The following is a 20,779-nucleotide window of genomic DNA, read 5'->3' as shown; positions in this document are numbered from 1 at the left end:
GTTATCTTTCTGCTTTTCTGAATCTGCACTGGGTGCTGCTGCTGTTTCTGAAGTGAAGTGCTGAGGATGCTGGCCAGAAGAGAGCTGTGCTCCAACCTAACATGTGGAAAACCCAAGGTAAGCATGAGCCAAAGGGACTGCAGTGGCAGGTTTCTCCAGGAACAAGTATGCTGTTATAGCAGCTACAGCATGGAGTGCTTCTAAGGGAATCCTAAAGCAAAGTCTTTATAGAATACTGTTCTGGATTACTGCAAAAGGAGCTGGAATTATGTAGTTGCTGTGGGGTGTAATTAGTGGGCATCGTAAAAAAAAATGATGGAGAGGAAAGTAGCTGCAAGTCACTTGTCTGGATTGAAGTGTTCAGCTGTATAATATGTACCAAGGTGATGATGGGTACCTGAGTCCAGGTCTCTTGCCCTGCTTGCTACAGCTATGCTAAGAGAGTTGCTCAGCAAAACGTGGCCTGTGTTATGTAACAGTGTGTTTTCCACTTGAGCTGTCTTGGGAATGGGGTAAGTGAAATAGGGGAAGTTTAACATGCTGCTGTGCTTGGGCTAATTAAAACAATTTGTTAATACTTTATAATTTCCAATCTTTGTTTTGCTGGTATTTTTAAGTGTGTGTGAACTGTAATTTCTGAGAATGGCTAACGAGTTCTGCTTGCTTTCATCTGAACACACAGTTTTATGACGATCTAAGTTTTTTGCTTTTAAATGGTTCTGTCCTGTTAGGTGCCCATGCTGTTGGGTATTTATTTTATTATTTTTTGCTGTTGTAATAAGCAATAAATAATAAAATATTATAAAATGCTTTATAAATAATAAATGCAATAATAAAGAAAATAATAAATATAATAGAGATATGGTTATATAGAATTATATACATATAATGATAAAATACTAAAAATGTATAAATAAAATGTTATAGTTATAAAATATTATAATTATGTTAAATATTATTTTTATAATATTTATTATAAAATATAACCTTTGAGATGTGGAGTGTTTTCTATGGGGAGGCTTTGGGCTTTCAACAGTGCTTTCTTGCTTGCTTAAGCAATTGGTTCCTTTTTAATGTTAGTGTATTTGCTTAACTTTAATGGATGTGAATTTACGTTCCTGGAGAGAGAGGTTTAGGAAACAACTTTTATCCTTTGCTTTCTGCTCACTGTTGAGGGGGAGGTAGAAGAAGAGGGTAAGGAGCAGCAAATCACAGAAAACTAATGGTAAGGAAGATCCTGTGTCTAAGATGGGAGAAGTGAGGACTGTTGAGAACTATCTTCTTGTGGTTTTGGTCTGCAAACTGAAAATTTTCTCCCCGCCAGGAGTGATAAAGCAAAACCCATAAATAGGTGCATGTTACAGTGACTACTATGCAGAAAATCATATGTAACATAGAAAACTTTTGAAACCATTATATTTCAGTTTTCTCCTCTGGATAATGAGAGGTCATGGAGAAGCATGACCCTGTGACATGCTGACACTGTAGGTAAAGAAACATTCAGCTTTGCTTTGTAGTAATTCTTGAATGAAGCATGGGGAATACAGTACAGTACCCAAGTTCCCTGGGTCTGCAACAGCATGTGTGTACAGGGCTGACTGTATTCATGTGATAATACAACCACTGTCTTGTTAAATGGGGTGTGAGTTTGTAAGAACTTGGCTGTGCTACTCCCCAGATCACACTGGTGAGTCCATGTGATTGTATGTGATCCTACTTGTGCCTTTGTTGATTTTTACACAAAGGCAACATGGACTTTTCAAGTTGGGTCTGGGTTTAGCTGCTGCTCTGATTTTATGTAGGTCACTTAAATCTACCTTCTCCCTTGGTTTCTGCTGCCTCCCTGAAAGGGCAGTAATGGCCCATCTTGTCTATCAGTTTAAACCATTGCTAATTGCAAGCTGTTAATGTTTGTAAAACAAATTTATAAATGATTAGAGATTAAATTGCCACAGAAATAAAATCAGTGTCAACTTGCCTCATTCGCTTTTTACCCCAGGCCGACAACAGTGAGGCCTGTGCCTGGGGAAGCAATTCGTGGCTTCTATAGAAGCAGCAGAGGTGCTTGCTGACTGTCCTTCAAAAAAATATACAAATCGAGGAAAAGCGTTTCAAACCTTGGAGGTACAACACTGCTTTGCTGCTGTGTTACTTCTTGACAGGGAAGTTTCTCTGGATTTAAAAGAAGAAATACAAAATATTGGGCACTTTGTCTTGCCTTTTCCAAGTCTATTCACAATGCGCAGCATGCTGGAAGCTAATGGGGAGAAGGGTGTGGGTGGTAGTAAGAAAAGGAGTTCCTACGAAGGATACTGAGTATTATCGTAGTGTTGCCCTTCTGTATTTCTACCAGTGAGTATGAAAACCCATCTGTTGAAAATGGATACATCTGACTTTTATAGCTCTTCCTAGCTATCCTACATGGGGTAATTCCCCATTAGTTCACCATTTTACTTGGATGGGAAATTCCCCTTCACAGATGTGGCACAGTCCTGCAAGTCAGAGCCTCCCGTTTGCTGCTTCAGTGAGCAGCACCAGCTACATGCTGGGTCTTCCCATGCGAGCAGGTTTTAGCATGGCTTACTACTGCTATTAACACTAGTTGGTCTGGCAAACTAACTAGAAGTATATTTTTAGTTCCAAACACTAAGATCCAAGATGACAAGGTGGAAACTATTCAGTCACAGAAGTAAAATGCACAGCTTAGGCTGATTTTGGTAAAAGGTAAATAGAAATTGTCTCAACATGAATAGATAAATGCAGGAGTCCTGAGTGCCTTTGCAGAATTGGAAGGTTGTCCAGTCTATATAGATCCATGTCCAGAGTCATGATTTGCTCCACGTAATGGTCATGTAAATGAGCTAATGTACCTTTTTAGCAAGGCCTTGTATTTCATAGCTGAATCCAGTCAAGTTAAAAATCTCATTTCAGCAGAAAAATACACAGACTTAAGCTGAAGGCTGGGGTTAATATAATTCCTGTAGGACTTGTAGAAGGCACACCATATGCATTCATACAGCAATTTCTGTTGGCTTCCTTGTGTTCATAGAGAAGACCAGACCGTGGTCATACACTTTGTAGTAAAAGAAAATTAGAGGTCTGGTTTTCATGAGTGCCTGTTGATGTCTGCAGACTGGGATAATGAGGCTAGGCAGGCCCTTGGCAACAGAGCCTGCATGTGTGGGCTGCACATGACTTTAAGCTATAAAATAAACCAAAAAGCTTAGACCCCAGCAAAGATCTGTGTGCTGTGGTGTTTGTGATAAAGGACTTGAAAAGGCAGCCTGGACTGAAACAGAGCAGGCAACATTAGACCATAGTGAGAACTCAAACTTGCTTAAAGTCTGTAGCAAGTGATTTTAGAGACGGCAAGTTGGAGAAACTGTTTGACAGACATGGAGACTTAAAGCAGAGATAGATAGGACTGCTAGTTTGCTGATGGCTGCTTTTCTGGGTAAGAAATGTCAACAACTCCTCTCTTGCCTTAGCAACTGGGTGCAACTGTGCTTTCCTGCAGAAGGAACTGAGGATATGTGCAAGCTCAGCCATATTACATCAATTTTATACTTAAGCCTGGAAAAAAAAATACTGCAACCTCCCTTTATTTTATTATATTAAAAAAGATACCAAAGCTGTTCTGAACCTTTGCAACATAAATGGGAGCAGGGAAAATTGGAATGGGCAGTCTCTCACTGAAGACATATGTACTGTACTGTAACTTTATATTCCGGTATCCTTGAGCTGCTAATGTCACTTGCCCCTCTGGTAAATTAAATCACTGTTTTTCTTGACTATTTGTTTTTTTTTTTTTTCTATTTCTGGGAACATCTGGGTCTCGATGTTAGTGCAGAAAGTTTTTGTGAACTCAACAGTGCCATACTTGCCCTGTTTATTCCTAAAATTGAATCATGTACTTCTTGCTTGAAATTAAGATTAAAAATACTTTATCCACGTTGGGAATATTTGTCGGGCAATAATACCATCTGCTGTAGCTTCTTGGTGCCAGCTGAAGTTCTTGGTTGTGATACGGGCAATCAAAAGATGGAATCTACAGAAACCCAAACCCTGAACTTATTGAGAGAAACGATTAGATCACCTTAAGGATTTATTCTATTCACAATGTCTTTCCCAAAGCTCTTTCTGGATAGGATCATCCACACATTCTTCTCAAAAATCAAGGTGCTCTTTTGTGAGGCAGGTGCTGTGTTAGTGCTCCCTTTAACCCGGTAACAAGAAGGAAAGAAAGGAAACAGATTTTGCTTATGATGGCAAAATAAGAAATATAATTCTCGGTATTCTCTTGATAAACTTGGGCTGATTCTTTTAATGTAAAAATTCCTTGCTTATAAGACGGTCTTTAGCTTAATAATATAGGAAATAAAGTACAATCTAGGGGACTTACTTTTTCCTCCAACAGTTGGCCATTTAGTTTCTAAGGAATATCACGAAGAAGGGAGCTATTATCAGCTGTGGTTGAGGCCTTTCTGATCTTGCTGGGTATATCAGCAGCTGGAGAAATCAGTTTCCCAGTCTTGAACTCTTTTTCTTTGCAGTTGTTTTATCTTTGCTACTAACAAAGAATAATGCTTGTTTGTGTTATAGATCAGCTGCTTCATTTGCAATGTCTGTAGTGATTTTATTGCCTTTAGTGCTGCTGGCAACTCAGATGGTGATTTCATGGGAGAATTGCCACTGAAATACCTGGTTCATGTCTGTAATGTCTGCTCACTTTGTATCTCCATATGAGATATTTTACAGAAAAGTAACACTGATTATGCAACTGTGCACAGTATATGGGCTCAGGGGAGAGATCTCACTTGGCTTCAATCCACTTTGGTCTGAAAGCTGGTCCAAGGTTTTATGCACCTATAACTATTGCCTGTATTGCAGAAGAGTAACACCTTCCTTTCAAGTGCTTCACCCTGATTCTTAGTCATGTCTGTATTTCATAATCTGTGGCCGAGGGATTTTGTGAGACTAGACCAGTGATCTTAATCCACCCTGTTGGACTTCTGCCTTTGTGGGGCTGTAGCATTGCTTTCATTCTTCCCTTGGCAGATTCTATATATTGTGACTATCTCCCTTGCTTCAAAAGGAAATCACATACAGAAAAATACATTCATTATCTTTGCATGTATGATGAGTTCCTGTTAATACCCTTTGGAAATAACTGGAAATTGATTTGTTGTCCTAATTTGCACTACATCACAGAACTTTGAGCAGGGAATTTGCCAGCAGTTAAAGCAGTGGCTAGATGTGTCAGGGAAAATAATTTTTCATTTGGTAGACTGCAGATGTTCAGTGCATACACTGGCTGTTCCTCATGTATGGCAACAATTTACCCCTCTCTTGTGAGAGAATTAACAGCAATAGATATTAACTACAGAACTTGGAAGGTGCTGTAGGTTATTCTAAGGCAAAACCAAGTTATTGAGTTGTCAGATACTTGCCAGTTCTTAATTGCATCGCTTCTTGTCTCAGCATAGCTACACTGCTGTAATATGGATCTTGCTGTACAAAAACCGTGCTTATTTAGAGCTTGTATAATTACACATTTGGCTTTAAATTGTGAGGTAGCAAATCAATAGCTAGTGGCCAGCTACTTTCTGCCCTGGACTGTGGGATAATTTTTTCCATTAAAGATCTTTAAGACACTGAAATAAACTAATTGCGTTGGACCTCCTGGAAAAATTCCAGGAAAGTTTTAGGGTGTAAAAAGTCCATGTTGCTATGGTCATCTCTGGTTTATGGAGGCACTTGGTACCTCCAGGTCCTCCCAAGAAGCAATCATGACACCTGTGCCCTGTTTGGATATAAAACTTATTTTTAGTTCCTTCAGTGCTAGATTGCACTCGGCACTCGTAGATGTACATCCATTTCCTCCTACACGTGCAAGCACTAGATAATTCAAGCTATCCCATCAAACTTAACTGTGAGCTCTTTCAGGTGGGGAGAGGTGTAGGCTGGCCTCCACTGACGGCATCACTTATGCCTGTGTTGCAGAACAGCCTCCACCCAGTACAGCTTGCGAGCCTGATTCCCACGGCCTTGCTGCATAAGCTGCTTCTCTTACGCCGTGTACACAACACTGAACTATCGGAATTCCCTTCTGGCACATACGTACTTCATACACAGTTTGTCATGAAGAACTGGTTTTGGTGTTGCTCGTATGTAGTCACTAGATGTGACTTGGTGTCATTCCCTTGGAATGTGACTTTAGAGTGGGATCGGTTGATACAGGAGAAATGACAGTGTTACAAGGGCTTTGCTGAAGAGCTCCCTTCACATGAGCTGTATGGGTTCCTGCCAGTCTAGCTTAGTCTTTTCCGTACTTTTCATGTGACATGACTATTTCAGAAAGATCTCCATACTAGGGAGAAAAAGCTTGAAATCTCTTGCAAATCTGAAGCGGTTTTCTTCCAATTAGAGGAGATCACAGTTGGAGGCTGAAATGAAGTCAAATCCCTTTGAAGTGCTGAATAAATAGCACCAGCCTTCAGAAGGATGAAAACTGACAATGCCTGGATCTTGCTGATATGTAAACAACACGTTGCTAGCTACTGGAGAAAAGGGGGTTATTTTATTAATAATGTATTTCTGCTCTCATCCTCTTCTACAAACTCCATCCTGCCATGGCCTGTAAGTTTATCACATGATAACAAACAGTTTTACTGCTTTGTTTAACTTGATAACATGTAGCCAAATAATTCTGTACAACCCTTATTAAACTTAGCAGAAATAGCTGGATGGACTTTGATCTCAAGTCTACCAGTAAGTGAAAAAAACTCGGATAAACAGAGGTACCACTACCAGTGACTGTTACTGTTCTGAATAATTTTAAGCTTTTTCTGCAGTTGCGTTTATTTCTCCTTTTCTGCATTATGCAGATTATAGAAATGGAGCCTTTTCTATATCAGGACTGTATAAGAGGGTATGGTGAAATCCAGCAGCTAGAAAACCGCTTCTGTATGTATGTGTGGGCAAACTTTAGTTTTGCCTGAAGAATGTAACTTTATGCTTTTTAACTTGTGGTGCAGATACAGCAAATGTGCAATTAAGCCTTCTAGCGGGTCTGTAGGACTGGTAATTGTTTTGTAATCCTTCCTTGGAACGCAATAAATGCAAACAATAATCACAGGTTTAATGAGTATAATCTGTAATAAAATACCTAACAAACAGTACGTGCAATATTATCTTCTGGCTCATGCTTCAAATATTCCAACGCTGTGAAAGGAGTGCAGCGATTGCTGAGTACCTACCTAGGCAGGAAGGAGAGAACAGACTTCTAAATAAGTAAACAGTATGATAGAAAAAAATGCTTATCCAGAATTCCTTTTGCTCTTGTGGAGGTGAATGGAAGCATCTTGCTGATTGCAGGTGCTTGCCCTGCTGCTACATGAAGGCCTAGTTTATCTAAAACTCTTTTTTGAGAGATCACACAATGTACAACAGGGTATTTGGAAAATGTTGCAGCATCATGAACTGCAAGACTCAATGTTTATCTTTACTGCATCTCTGTAGAAATCCTTATCCGTGTCTTTGTTCTCTTATATCTTAATTGCTTTGGGTTTCTCACATGTGCGTGCCCCTTCCAAAAAACATGGAATAACCAGGTTCTGACTTCATGTAGACCAAAGGGAGAGTTACTGTAGAGCTAATTATACAGGCTGTAGTCCTACGCTGCCTTTACTCCTTCATAAAACACATCTTGGGCCGATCTGAAAACGCTCTAGCTGTGTGATTCCTTTGGGGGAGCTGTTGACACTGGATAGCACTGAAATAGTTTCAAACTGAAGTTTCTGGCCAGAGTTACTGAAAGGCTCAAAGCTTGTAAACTTGAAACTGGGAGACCTTTTCAGCCTGAGATTAAACAGAATTTGGTATTACCTTCAGGTAATACCTGTCAGGTACTGTATGTTCAGGTAATACCTGACTTCAGGCAGACCTGGGTGACCTTTAGGTTAACTCTGTTGCTTGTCTTCTCACTTCCCTGAAATGTTAGAGGAATTTGTTACTCTAAAAGCAGACAGTTGAAAAGACACTGCAAGCATGATTCTCAAGGGTTTAACACTTTCTGCTAGAGCAAATGCATAAACTTAGTGTGTTTTTCTTGTCTTTTCCTGAGCATACAGAATAGTTTGCTATAGGGGAAATATCTTGCCATGGTAAAAAGTTGACTTTTGTGTCTAAATATGTTCAGCGGACTTAAGTGCTGTGTGTGCCTCTTCTGTAGGTCCCTTGTGCTGCCACTAGGGAAATGCCACCTATCTGAGACTCAAGTGTGGAAACTGTTGCAGGTAGTCTTTGTCTTTCCTTTGGTTTACATGGGTTAAATCCATTATGGAATCAACTAAAGGAACTCGCTATTCAAAAATCTCACAGCATTTTTCTTCAGCTGACTCACAACACAGTGTTGTTTCCAAGCTATCTGCCAGTCTGACTTCAGTATTAAGTAGAATATGGCACCTCATGGACTAACCATCTGATTCATTGTGACAATTTTTTTCCTCTAATGACTGAAGTTGTAATTAAGGGAGGAACATGTGGGAGAGAGAATAAAAATCAAGAGATAAAATAAGAATTGAATTGCAAAGGGAAGGAAAGAACCTTGTAATTTATTCTGCTAAGGGAAATACAGGAGCAATGCTAACTGTGCAAATAGTTATATATCCCAGTTAAAATCCCCCAAACCATCTTGACTTATTTTACTTAAATCTGGAGTGGTTTAAAGACTTTCTCAAACCCTTATGGAAATTTGGCCAATCCAGTGGGATGTGCCAGGAGTAAAGCTCTCTGCAATTTAAGTGGATAAAAACTCCAGAGTAAAGGTGTGTTTGTGTGCCGAAACTCTAGACGGGGTCGAGCACACCAGCGTGCTGAACCTGTACATGCTGTGCATTGATCTGAATTTTCTAGTCTGAGTTGGCTGCAGTTGGAATAAATCCGAAAGCGACATCTGCTGCAAGTTAGCTTGTGTTTTGTAGTCACAGGGCGTTAGTCAGTGCTTGTTACAGGCAGATTGAATCTTTGGAATAAATTGGCTCACCAAAGAACAGTGCCAGTGGATTCCATTTCATTAGACTAAAGGTTAATTTGTCTCTGAAAACTAATGATTTCCCTGGAAATAGTGTCATTTTCAGTCACAGGTGGTTCTTAAACAGCAAAATGAAGCCATTCCTTGTAAAAATACAGTGAAGCTGTCAAAGACTTCAGTTGGGTTTCAGTTATAGTTTTACTTCATTTACATTTATTGAGACTGAAAAGTTCTTTTGTGCAGACCAGAGTAGTAGGTTGTGGAAGAGGCAACTGGAGACTTCTGGCAGGCAATAGTTTTCCATCTTTTATAGCTTTACATATAAGGGACAATATGCTATTGAACAAATTAATTTGCCTTTTTATGGCAGCTGTGGCCCATGTGTGATTCATACTAGAGATATTTAGACATTTTGACTACCACAGCAATAGATTCAATAGCCATCTTCCTATCTTGCCTGGCATGATTCAGACTCTGCAATGATGAGGATCACTTTAAATCGTACCTGTGAAGTACGTGAAATCCACCTCTCTGATTTCCAAGTGTTTTGAATGTAATAATTTATCAAGTATAGCACTTTTCTTGTTAAGGTTTTGCATTTACCCCTTCTTTGGGCAACCTGTTCCAGTGCCTCACCACCCTCACAGTAAAGAACTCCTTCCTTGCATCTAACTTGAACTTTCCCTGTTTCAGTTTGAACCCATTACTCCTTGTGCTATCGCTAACAGTCCCTGATGAGAAATTTAGGGACACAGTTCTGTTTTCAGTGGTGTTAGTGCTTATATGGAAGTGAAGATCCTGGGAAAGAGGACTTGTCTGGGAGCTGCCTTTTCTTGTGGCATCCCCTTCCCATTATGCCTGCTATTTTCTTCTCCCAGCCCAGTTTTCCAGTGGCTTCTATTATCACTAGGGCAGACAGGCTTGGAAATCTGCAAGAGAAGGAAAAATTTGTTTGCTCAGGAGCTCTTGAGTGCCTGGGGTCTACTAGGAGCAGTGGGATTTAATATGATTTAAGGCCATTCATTCCAACTTCCCTTTCACCCAGGGATGCCTAGCAAGCAGGGAGAAGGCACGTTCTCTGAGACCTCTGCTTGTACCATGCCGTGGTCTCCTCCAGACTCGGGCTAGTCCATATCCTGAAACCCAGCCAGCAAATCTCCTGCCTCCAAGAGGATGGCTGTACAACAACTTTAGATTTACAGCATGTTGGCTGTTGCTCAGTAATTATTCTGTGTGGGTTTTGCTGCTTGGCAAATGAAAGATCACTTGTTCCCCAGTTACTGCTGGGTAAGAGCTGGCACACTGCAGGTACCATGGCTTTGGCTGAAGGGCTGCAAATCTAAATGAAAGGTAGCTTGCAGTCAGGGCTGCACGCTGTAATCTCAAACAAGTCGGGCATATCTGTACAATACAGGTGTTTTCCAGACAGGGATTTTTATGCTGAATAAACTTTTCTATTGGTTATGTTTCCAATGTCAAGAGCTTTGACATTTCTTCTAATGGGAAGTTACATGTGCCTAATTTTGGACCTGCAGTGATCTTACTTTGGGGGGTGTGGGGGGGGATTGTTAAGGAAAATAATACAACTACTTGCAAAATTAAATACATATTGAGAATGGACTTAAGCCTCTAAGTGATGAAACTTGGAACATATTGTGAGAGCTTGCATCTGCATTTGCAGAAATAGGCTGTGTTTTGATTATTGTTTATAGTATGTAAATGAATGCTGTGTTCTTGGTCTCGTGTTGCTCACCTTTTTCTGGAAGGAGCTTACGTGAAGACGGAGATAACACTTCCTTTACTGCTTTAGGCACACACAGTTGTGATCTGGAAGCGCTGCTCTTTGTTCAGTAGAGTCTACAGTAGTAACACTTCTGTAGTATAAAAGACTATTTTTGTATCAAATACATCGGTTACAGAATTTTGCTGAGACTTCAGTCACTTGCATAGGTAAAAAACCTCTAAAAGAGATTTGAGAAGAAATTTGTCTCTCTGGAAGGTTATTCCAGAAGAATCCTTGGAGTCTTTTACTAACACAGTTAATACTGACAAGTAGCAGAATGGTTTTCCAACTGAAAAGGTAAACTTGAGGTTTGAGTGCTGACTGTGCCCTTGTTGGATATTTCCTTTTTTAAAGAGAAGCTTCAGATTGTACTTTTGTCTCTAGAGTAATGACAGGATACCTTGGGAAGAGCTTGTTCAGCAATTTGCACAGTAGAACATGCTGAAAAATATGTCTTTTTTTTCTTCATTAAATCTATGGAATGAATGTAGGCGTGAGATGGCTTACGCAAACCTGTAGCAGGTACAGTCCTCCTTTAGGAACACATCCTAGCTGTTTGGAAAACACAGACTGTAGCTTTTCTTGTGAGTGGCATACCTGCCTTTCCATAATCTTTGGAAATGAAGTCTCTTGACTAGAAAAGGCAATTCTGAGCTGACTTTGCAGGGGGGGAGAAGGGAGGGAACAGAAAGTAATGAAACGCTTCCTCTTTTCACCAAAAGACTGCCTGCAAAGGAGTAGGGAGGACAGGAATATCAATGGCAATGGATCAATCACGCCCTGTCCCACCAGTGTCACATGTATATGTAAACTTAATTCTTTTTTTGTTCTCCTCTTCATACAGCTAGGAGGAAAAAGCTGAAGTGTAAATCTTACTGCATGTGAGAGGTTCTTTAAAATTGGTAAGTTCCTGGCTTCAGCAATATTTTAGCAATTTCTACAGTGACAAATTTATATGCATTTTTTTGCATCAAGCTTGATTGTTGAGTTCACTCTAATGTATTTTGAAGGTACAGTTAATAGACGTGAAGTTCATTCTTTCTGTATCTTCCTGTGTCTTTGCACTCTGTTATCCCTTTTTACTTGACTTTCTGATCTAAAGAGTAGCAAACCCTTCCCAGTCTTCTACAGTTATCCATAATGCAAATCATTTGCATATGAAAGACATGAATAGGAAGAACAGATTTGCAGGCTGGATACATGGAGGTGGTTTAAGCCATCTTATCTGAAGAGGAAAAAAACTGTGTTTGGTGGTTTGTTTGTTTTTATGAATAGCAATGTGTTTTCAGTTTCATCTTCCATACTTAATTCAGTGTAAGGTTTTTTTTGTTGATGCTTTAGCAACAGTTGCAGACTCAGGAGATCTCTCACTGAATTACTCTTAAGTGTTTGCCAACTCTTTCTTCCAAGTTGCTTACACAAGCTCCTGGAGGATGTATGGTTTAGTCAAGCTAGAAGAACGTGCCTGATTTCAGAATGTGAACCCAACGTGGTATCTTGTTGCCTCATGGCTTCAGTCCTGAAGCTTGTCAGGATCTTCCTTCTAGACTTACTGAGAGACTTGGTTTAATAGCACATCACAGCAGTGCTGCTCAGAAGTTACCTGAACTGGGTGGGGCTCTGGAATCAATACTCTTGGATTGTCCCATGTAGCCTAATCAGCTCTACCTATGCCTAATATTTATGGACTGATACATTTAAAGTGTGTGTGTTAGCCACACTTAGCCGCAGATGGGACATGGACAAGCAAGGGAGTCTCTGTATTTGCGTTCTAGGCGCTTTGGAAAAGAGGTGTAGCTGAAAGAGCTCTCCATCCCAACACACCTGACAAGAAGCTGTGCCGTGATGCCAGTTAGGAAGTTGTCTATTAGCAAGAATGCTATTGATCAAAAACAGTTTGCCAGAATTAAATATTGAGCAGATACATCATCTGGATGAATACTGAACTAAGAAAGAATGTATCAGCTAAAATGTTAATCATAAATTTATGCTTTCACGTCCAGTGTCGGGACTGACAAATGCAGTTATATCTGCTGAGCTGAGCCTTCTGAAAAAGCCTTCTTTATAATTCAAGTATCTTCTGGGCTTTAGCTTACAGACCTTAAGCCTGGAAGAACTTCTTGCATCATCCACTCTGTTTTTCACTGCTACTGCTGGAGCTCTGCACTCACTAAAATATTAGTGCTTTTAAAAGACGCCCTCAAACTTCCTCCTCTCTGCCTTCCCAGACCCCTGCCTGAATCTCGCATATACCTGAATCATTAAAACGGCCCTCGACAGTACATCCTTCTCTAATGAGGCAAGCCTCTGCCAGTTTTAGTGCAGTGCAGTTGTGTGTGAATGTAGGGGAGGGAAAGCAAAGGGTGTCTCTGGCAAAATGATTGATTGTAAAATTGCTAGCACAGCTACTGATGTTTCTCTGTTAATTCACATTTTGCAGTGAATACAGAGAGAAGCCATTTCATCTAATCCCAGGTACTAATTTAAAGCCTGCTCTCCTTAAGCTGTGGGTATTTTGTGGGGAAAAAAGTAAAATCCATTTACATTGGACCTCTAGAGACTGCTGTGTCCCAGAGGATCTTATGAAATTCCAGCTTGAAAATTATCAGCAGTGTGGGTTAATGTAATGTTTCTTTGTCTGCCCGAAGAAATTATCGCAAGGCTGAGTTGTTAGAACATTTTAATCACTGGCAACGGTGGTTTCAAAAATAAATAGGTTTTAAGCTTCATTTATTTAAATATCATAAAGCATCCGAAGAGTGCTCTCCCAATTATTTACTTCCCCTGCTGATGCTAAGAAATATATTTGCTATATGCCTTTCACACAGTGAGACTCCAGGAGGCTTGCAGTGCTTATGGATAACACGAATTCATCCATTCTTGCAATGCAGCCAGCTGTGCACCTGAAAACAGTTGGGTGAAAACTGGTAAATGCTGAAGAAGGCCTGGGAAGGCTGCATTTCCAAATGATTGTAGCCTCATAGTAGTCAGCTTCTCAGCACTGAACTTGTAGGTATTGCATCTCTAATCCCTTACAAATGGGTATTTGCTCCTTTCTGCAATACATCCAGAGTTTAATGATGCCTTAGTGTGGCTCTGAGTTGTTGCTATGTGGCCAAAGTGCTCAAGTTAGAGGACAGCTGAGTCCTTTGGGCTCAATCTATTGCTTAGATTTGGAATGAATCCCTGAGTGTAACCTTCTTGCCCTCTGTGAAAGCTCTAACCACAACATCAAGAATCCTGAGGCAGGGTGGTGGCAGCCACACAGACTGCGCTTCCCCTGATAAAATGCAGTGGGCAGTTTACAGCCATGGTACAGAATTAAGCTACATTCAATAGCTTCTATGCTAGGACAGTGTGCCCCACTGACCAGGTCTCGGCTGGTGCTTCAACAGCAAAAGCATCCTTCTTTCATCCTCACTTCTTTAAAAATGAGAGTAAATTTGCAATATGCTCCTAGGAGGTTGTCACCACCTTTGAAATTGGTGTTTTTATTTAATGGTCTGTGTAATTTAGAAAGTGGGTTTAATGAATTCAGGGATGAAAGCATTCACTTGATCATTATTTTTCCATGCTTTGCATATCATGCTGCTATACATTCTTGTGTTCACTGCTGGTTATCTAGCCGAGTTGTAAACCAGCCCCTCTGCTACACTGAGACAATGACTCATAAGAAACCCACATCTACTGAGAAAACCGAATAGATTAAAAATGGCAGTTTCAATCTGTAGCAGCAGTGGGGGTTGTTACAGTCTGATTGCTGGAGAATTTACTGTAGGCTGTGTCACTGCAATCAGCTGAGCACATCAGCTGCTAAGAGACTGTGGGTTTCATCATGAAGGATGGTGAACTGTCAAATAAGATAAAGTGAGGGAATCATGCAATCGCTGCTATTATGCACCATGCCTGTGCCCCATTACTGCTTCCCTTTGCTATTGCATATCGTAGAACCATAGAACAGTTAGGTTTGGAAAGGACCTTAAGATTATCTAGTTCCAACCCCCCCTGCAGTGGGCAGGGACACCTCATACTAAACCAAGGCTCTGTCCAACCTGGCCTTGAACACCGCCAGGGGTGGAGCATTCACAACCTCCCTGGGCAACCCATTCCAGTGCCTCAACACCCTCACAGGAAAGAATTTCTTCCTTATATCCAATCTAAACTTCCCCTGTTTAAGTTTTAACCCGTTACCCCTTGTCCTGTCACTGAAGTCCCTAATGAAGAGTCCCTCCTCAGCATCCCTGTAGGCCCCCTTCAGATGCTGGAAGGCTGCTATGAGGTCTCCACACAGCCTTCTCTTCTCCAGGCTGAACAGCCCCAACATTCTCAGCCTGTCTTCATACGGGAGGTGCTCCAGTCCCCTGATCATCCTCGTGGCCCTCCTCTGGACTTGTTCCAACAGTTCCATGTCCTTTTTATGCTGAGGACACCAGAACTGCACACAATACTCCAGGTGAGGTCTCACAAGAGCAGAGTAGAGGGGCAGGATCACCTCCTTTGACCTGCTGGTCACGCTCCTTTTGATGCAGCCCAGGATACGGTTGGCTTTCTGGGCTGTGAGCGCACACTGAAGCCGCCTCATGTTCATTTTCTCATTGACCAACACCCCCAAGTCCTTCTCTGCAGGGCTGCTCTGAATCTCTTCTCTGCCCAACCTGTAGCTGTGCCTGGGATTGCTCCGACCCAGGTGTAGGACCTTGCACTTGGCATGGTTAAACTTCATGAGGGTGGCATCAGCCCACCTCACAAGTGTGTCGAGGTCCCTCTGGATGGCATTCCTTCCCTCCAGGGTATCAGCTGAACCACACAGTTTGGTGTCATCAGCAAACTTGCTGAGGGCGCACTCAATCCCACTGTCCATGTCAGTGACAAAGATGTTGAACAAGACCGGTCCCAACACTGATCCCTGAGGGACACCACTCGTTACTGGTCTCCAGCTGGACATTGAGCCATTGACCACAACTCTTTGTGTGCGGCCATCCAGCCAGTTCTTTATCCACCGAGTGGTCCATCCATCAAATTGATGTCTCTCCAATTTAGAGACAAGGATGTCGTGTGGGACAGTGTCGAACGCTTTACACAAGTCCAGGTAGATGACATCAACTGCTCTACTCCTGCCCATCAGTTCTGTAGCCCCATCATAGAAGGCCACCAAATTGGTCAGGCAGGATTTTCCCTTAGTGAAGCCCTGCTGGCTGTCACCAAGCACCTTGTTGTTTTTCATGTGCCTTAGCATGCCTTCCAGGAGAATCTGCTCCAAGATTTTGCCAGGCACAGAGGTGAGACTGACTGGTCTGTAATTCCCCGGGTCATCCATTTTCCCCTTCTTGAAAATGGGGGTTATATTTCCCGTTTTCCAGTCGTTGGGAATTTTGTGGAGGCATGGCGCTACTATTAATAAAACACGATTGTCGGTGCATGTCTGCCCTAGGAAGAGCCCAGTGTGGGCCTCTAGGCTCAGTAGTGGGAGGTTTGTGGTCATGCAGTGCTGGTGAGGCCATGGGCAGTGTTGTTGCACTGCAGCTGAGCACACACAACCTGGCAGCTGCTTTTACCTCTGGAGAGGACTCTGGGGTTTGTCCAGTATTTCTTTACCATGGATCCACTGGGTGAGCAGGGGTACCTCTAACACAGTGACTGTAGTGGGGCAGGGGTGGGAAGGGGGCTACCTCTTCTATGGCTAATGAGCCTGAGCTCTTCAAATTCAAGCTCTCCAATTTCAGCTGCCTTCGGCCTCTTTGAAAACCCCGCTTGCTGTGTTTGATGGTTACTGATGCTGCCTCTGGATCTCTAATTAGCAACTACTTGCTCTTGCAAATAGCCCCTGGGGGCTGTTTCAGTGAACTTGCACCAGTTAGTTGAGCGCAGCATATTACGTGCATTTGCAATGTAAACCTGTGATGGCCCATCTTGTACAGGCTTTGTAAGCATCCTGTCCCCACTGCTTCTCTTACTCTTTCAATATCAGAGTCACAAAAGCCCTTACTGTAATGCTGAATGCCTGTGTGCAGCTGGGCTGTCAGCAAGGAATATCTGTGGGCGAGTGGCTGAGAGCATGAATGAATGACTGAACAGAGGTAAATGCAACAAAAGCTGTGGGTGGGAAGAGAACGCTTGAAATTGCCTCGCCCACCACTTTAATGTGTTCTTTATAATGATATATGCAAGTGAGAAGAGGATGGAGGGGTCTTTACTCCCCCAGCTGTTTGAATTCAATGTGTTTTTGTCTTGGGCATATTTTTGTTTCTGCACTCTTTAGGAATGGGGAAAATGCCCTGGCTGCCAGGGTTCTTAAAAGCGTGCTTGAATTTCCTGAATAAATAAGCAGCAGCTCCTGTGGTGAGTACAGGGAATCTTGCTTAACTTCATGCTCCATGGAAAGCTGCAAGATAAGGAGAGCTTGGCTCTGGGACACTGAGCAAGAGACTGGCTATGGGATTTTCTGATATCCTAAACCCCAACGTGATTAGCAAACGGATTAGGTCAGTGAAGCAAAACAGACGTGTGGATGTTTCATTAGTTTGTTCAGTTTGATGGGATCTGTGACCTGTTAATGAGCAAAAAGACTGTTTCCCACCATTGAACTGTTTTTTCTCTGCACAGTGTTGCGGTTTGGCTGTAGCTGGCTATAAGGAGCGATACAAAAGAACTCAATTTCTTCATGGCTGCAGAAGGGTTAGCTGGTGTGCCATGTCCTTTATGGCCACCTGGGTAGGCAACCAAGCAGAAGGGGGAAGTAAGAAGTATGTGGTGGGATATTGGCTCTTCTTCCTCAAGGCCAGGATAGGAGGGGATTGAGGGAGGAGGGGCACTAGGCCAAGCTGTTCATACACAGTAGGTGTTCGAGCAAGGTAGACCAGGAGAGAAGCAAACATGACCGTGTGGCTTCCTTTGAGCTCCACGGCTTACATGCTTTCCATAGTGTGTGACTTGCTCTGGTGCTATATAATCTCATTAGCCATGACTTTTGTTTATGCTAATTTGGTATCCTGTGGAAAGCAGTATCTGAACTGCCTTCTGTCAACTACTGGTAAAAATAATGCATCTTGTACTCCCTAGTGTAGTCCGTCCTGTAGCCTTGGAGTTATCAACCTGCTCAGTGAACTGAAACAGTCTCCTTCCAGTGGCAGAGCAGTTTCTTTTCACCCTGTTGCTGGTGCCACAGAATCTGCATGCATCCTTACATGTATAATTCGATTCACGTGCCTTGCTGCTGCATTTTGTTCCTGTATTTTGTTGAAAGATAAGGGGGATGCTTAAGCCAGCTTGAAGAAGTGGAGCTTCCCGTAACTGTACAAAATTTGGTCAAATTTTGCTTTGACTCCAGTTGGACAGTGACCAAAGAGGCTGCACAGGTCAGATTTCTGCTTTTTCTTCAGTAGTGCCATAGATACTTTAAATTATGAGCTTTTACAACGTTAGCTATTAATCTAGGTTATTTGGTGCAAGCCAAGCATGTTACATTCAAAGCTGAGTTAGAGACTAGTGAAATAAGGATTATAATGACCATTAGGCCTGGATAACTGATCGACTTCATTGTGGTTGTGGATGTGGCATTTGGAACAGTCAGATCTCACCTCTGAAGTGTTAGCTGGTCTGTGCTGCAAATGGGAAGCTATGGTTTTCTTGACATTTAAACATCAGGAAGTTGGCGGCCTTCATCCAGTTAATCCTGGTGCTCAGTACTAACGGCTCAGTAACTGCTCTGGATGAGCTGGAAAGGGGAGACTTGATTTAAAGATCCCTGTGCTAGGATATTGCCTCCAACTCCCATGCTGGGGTTAAGCCATCTTGTATCCTCTAGGAGGAGGAACGGAGCCTCCTTTCGATCCGCACAATCATCTGCTTTGTCTTACAGAATAGCACTGTACCTGCTGTCCCTTCAAGGCAAAACTGTCCGCGTTTTACGGCACTGGACTGTAGGAAGTGTTACAAAATAGCTGATGCTTGGTGGGGTGTAGGGATGGCAGAAGTGTAGCTTCCCCTAAGACTGCTTTGGGAAGCTGACCCATGCTCTGGAGAGCTCATTTAGTTAGAATCCCCATCTCAGCTTAATCTTGCAAACAGTTTGTGTTTTCACTCTGACATGCCTCCAGTGTGCAGTTTTTGTTTATCTTGCGTGTGTTTGCGACGCATGCGATTAGACACAAAGCTGACATTTAGTATGTAAAGCTGGCAAAAGAAACAGAAGCTGTATTCAGATCAACAGTCAGAAATAGAATACAAGATGTTGTTAATGACACTTGTGCAAAGCAAACAAAACAACCCATAAGAACTGAGCTACCGCATACTGTGTGATGGCAACCAAATTCAGCGCTCAAGCTCACTCAGCAGCAAACACTAACAAAAGGTATCCAGGAAAGAAATACCCTGCCTGAGAAGTTCTGTAACATATCTTTCCTCTGAGGCTCCTTTTGCAGCTTGTTCACATCTCGTAAACTTCTATTTTAGGTGGGCAAGAGAAAGTAAGAGATGATGTGACAATGCTCAAATAGCAATGAAATCGTGAGAGCAGGGGAATGCTGCTGCCTCTTTCTTTCCCTTCCTTCTGTTACCCCACGTGTCTAACGCTGAGAAATGAAAATGCTTGTCATTTTTCCCCCACAGGAGATGGATTTTGTTAGTGTCATTTTAGCCTCCTCTTAATAAACTGAGCCAAGTTGGGGATGGTGTAAAAGTAACATAAAACTCATTAGATGGATCAAGGAGAGAAGAATCCTCTGCAGAGCTGAGGCAGAAGTTGCTCGCCTGTTTTGGTCTCATCACTTTTTGGTCATTCTGGCTTACCCCAGAGCACAGGCATCACTGCTGGCCTTGATGTATCAAGTGAGATTGAAATTATCAAAGAAGAAGGGTGTGGAAGTTGTGCAGGAGAAACCATGCACTGCAGTTGGTGGATTTCCCTGCAGTACCTCTGTGCCATCTGTGTATTAATAGCACTCCACAAGTGCTTATGTGTTACAGCTAGAAAAAAATATGGTTTTAATGGTGTAGATGTTAATGAAGAAACTTGCTTGGCTCCAAAGGAATTTAACTGATCAGTAGAAACAGCATCAGGATCTTCATTTATCGCTTCCTGTGGTTATAGATTGACTGAATCCACCCTAAAAGAGAAGACTAATATAAGTTGTCAGCTGTATGGGTTGTGATGGAGCTGTTGAGGGCATACTTAAACAAAGGCTTCTCTCTTGAACTAATGGTGCAAATTACCCCTTGCCTAATCCTTTCCCATTCCCATTTCCTTCACCAGAGCACATGTGTCTCTCCATACTGCCCCCTGTGTGCTGTGAGCTCAGAACTGTGACTTGGGAGAACCTGGGGCTCTGCTTGGAAGCAAGGCAGCTGCTAGTATCTGCTGGGCTGGTTAACAGCAGGTGGGGAGGAGCTGTGCTCAGCTGCAGCTTCTGTCTGTGGCTTGACCACTGGTATTTGCATGGCTCTTGAGTCTTACTTTTGATTATTGTTTTTTCGAATGACGCTTGAGTGCCCTGCCATCCGCACTGCAGTTGTGTTCGTAACAGCCCTGCAGCACAGGGGAATGCAAAGGACATCGTAAAGCATCCCTGTGTGTGTAAAGGAGCTTTGATGCAAAGATACTACATGCTGTCTACACCAAACTTCCAGGGATTCACTTCCAACTGCGGCATTCATAAGCCTGTTTGGGTGCCTGCATTCCTTGGGTGTCTGGGGTTGGAGTTGGACAGACACCAGTTTGGGTGACAAGGGGTATAAAAACCTGCTGTGATCACCTGAAAGAGGCGAGGTGGTTACTCACAGTGTGGCTGTTTGGTTACTTACTGCTGCCTGACTCCTGTCTTTGGAGTGTGACTGAAATCTACGCTGTGGAGTGGGGCCCTGTACACATTATGTACACAGTTCCTCAGCACCAGACTGAGGCATGTGGGTTTTCCTGTAGCGTAAGTAAACAGCAAGGATGTGTGCCAGCCCATGCCTTGCAGGTA

At 42.3% G+C, this 20,779-nt stretch overlaps 1 long non-coding RNA gene across 1 annotated transcript in view; it reads left to right on the top strand.

Annotated features, from left to right (window-relative positions):
- The window catches only part of LOC133282232 (uncharacterized), a 33,553-nt gene that overhangs the window by 1,862 nt on the left and 10,912 nt on the right, over window positions 1-20,779 (top strand). The window lies entirely within an intron of this gene.

Source organism: Pezoporus flaviventris, unplaced genomic scaffold (assembly GCF_033815535.1).
Source record: "Pezoporus flaviventris isolate CSIRO_AGI_PZ_B2104156 unplaced genomic scaffold, CSIRO_AGI_Pfla_v1 ptg000002l, whole genome shotgun sequence".
Classification (NCBI taxonomy): domain Eukaryota; kingdom Metazoa; phylum Chordata; class Aves; order Psittaciformes; family Psittacidae; genus Pezoporus; species Pezoporus flaviventris.
Note: the sequence above shows the minus strand (reverse complement) of the source record. Positions and strands in the feature narration are given on the sequence as shown.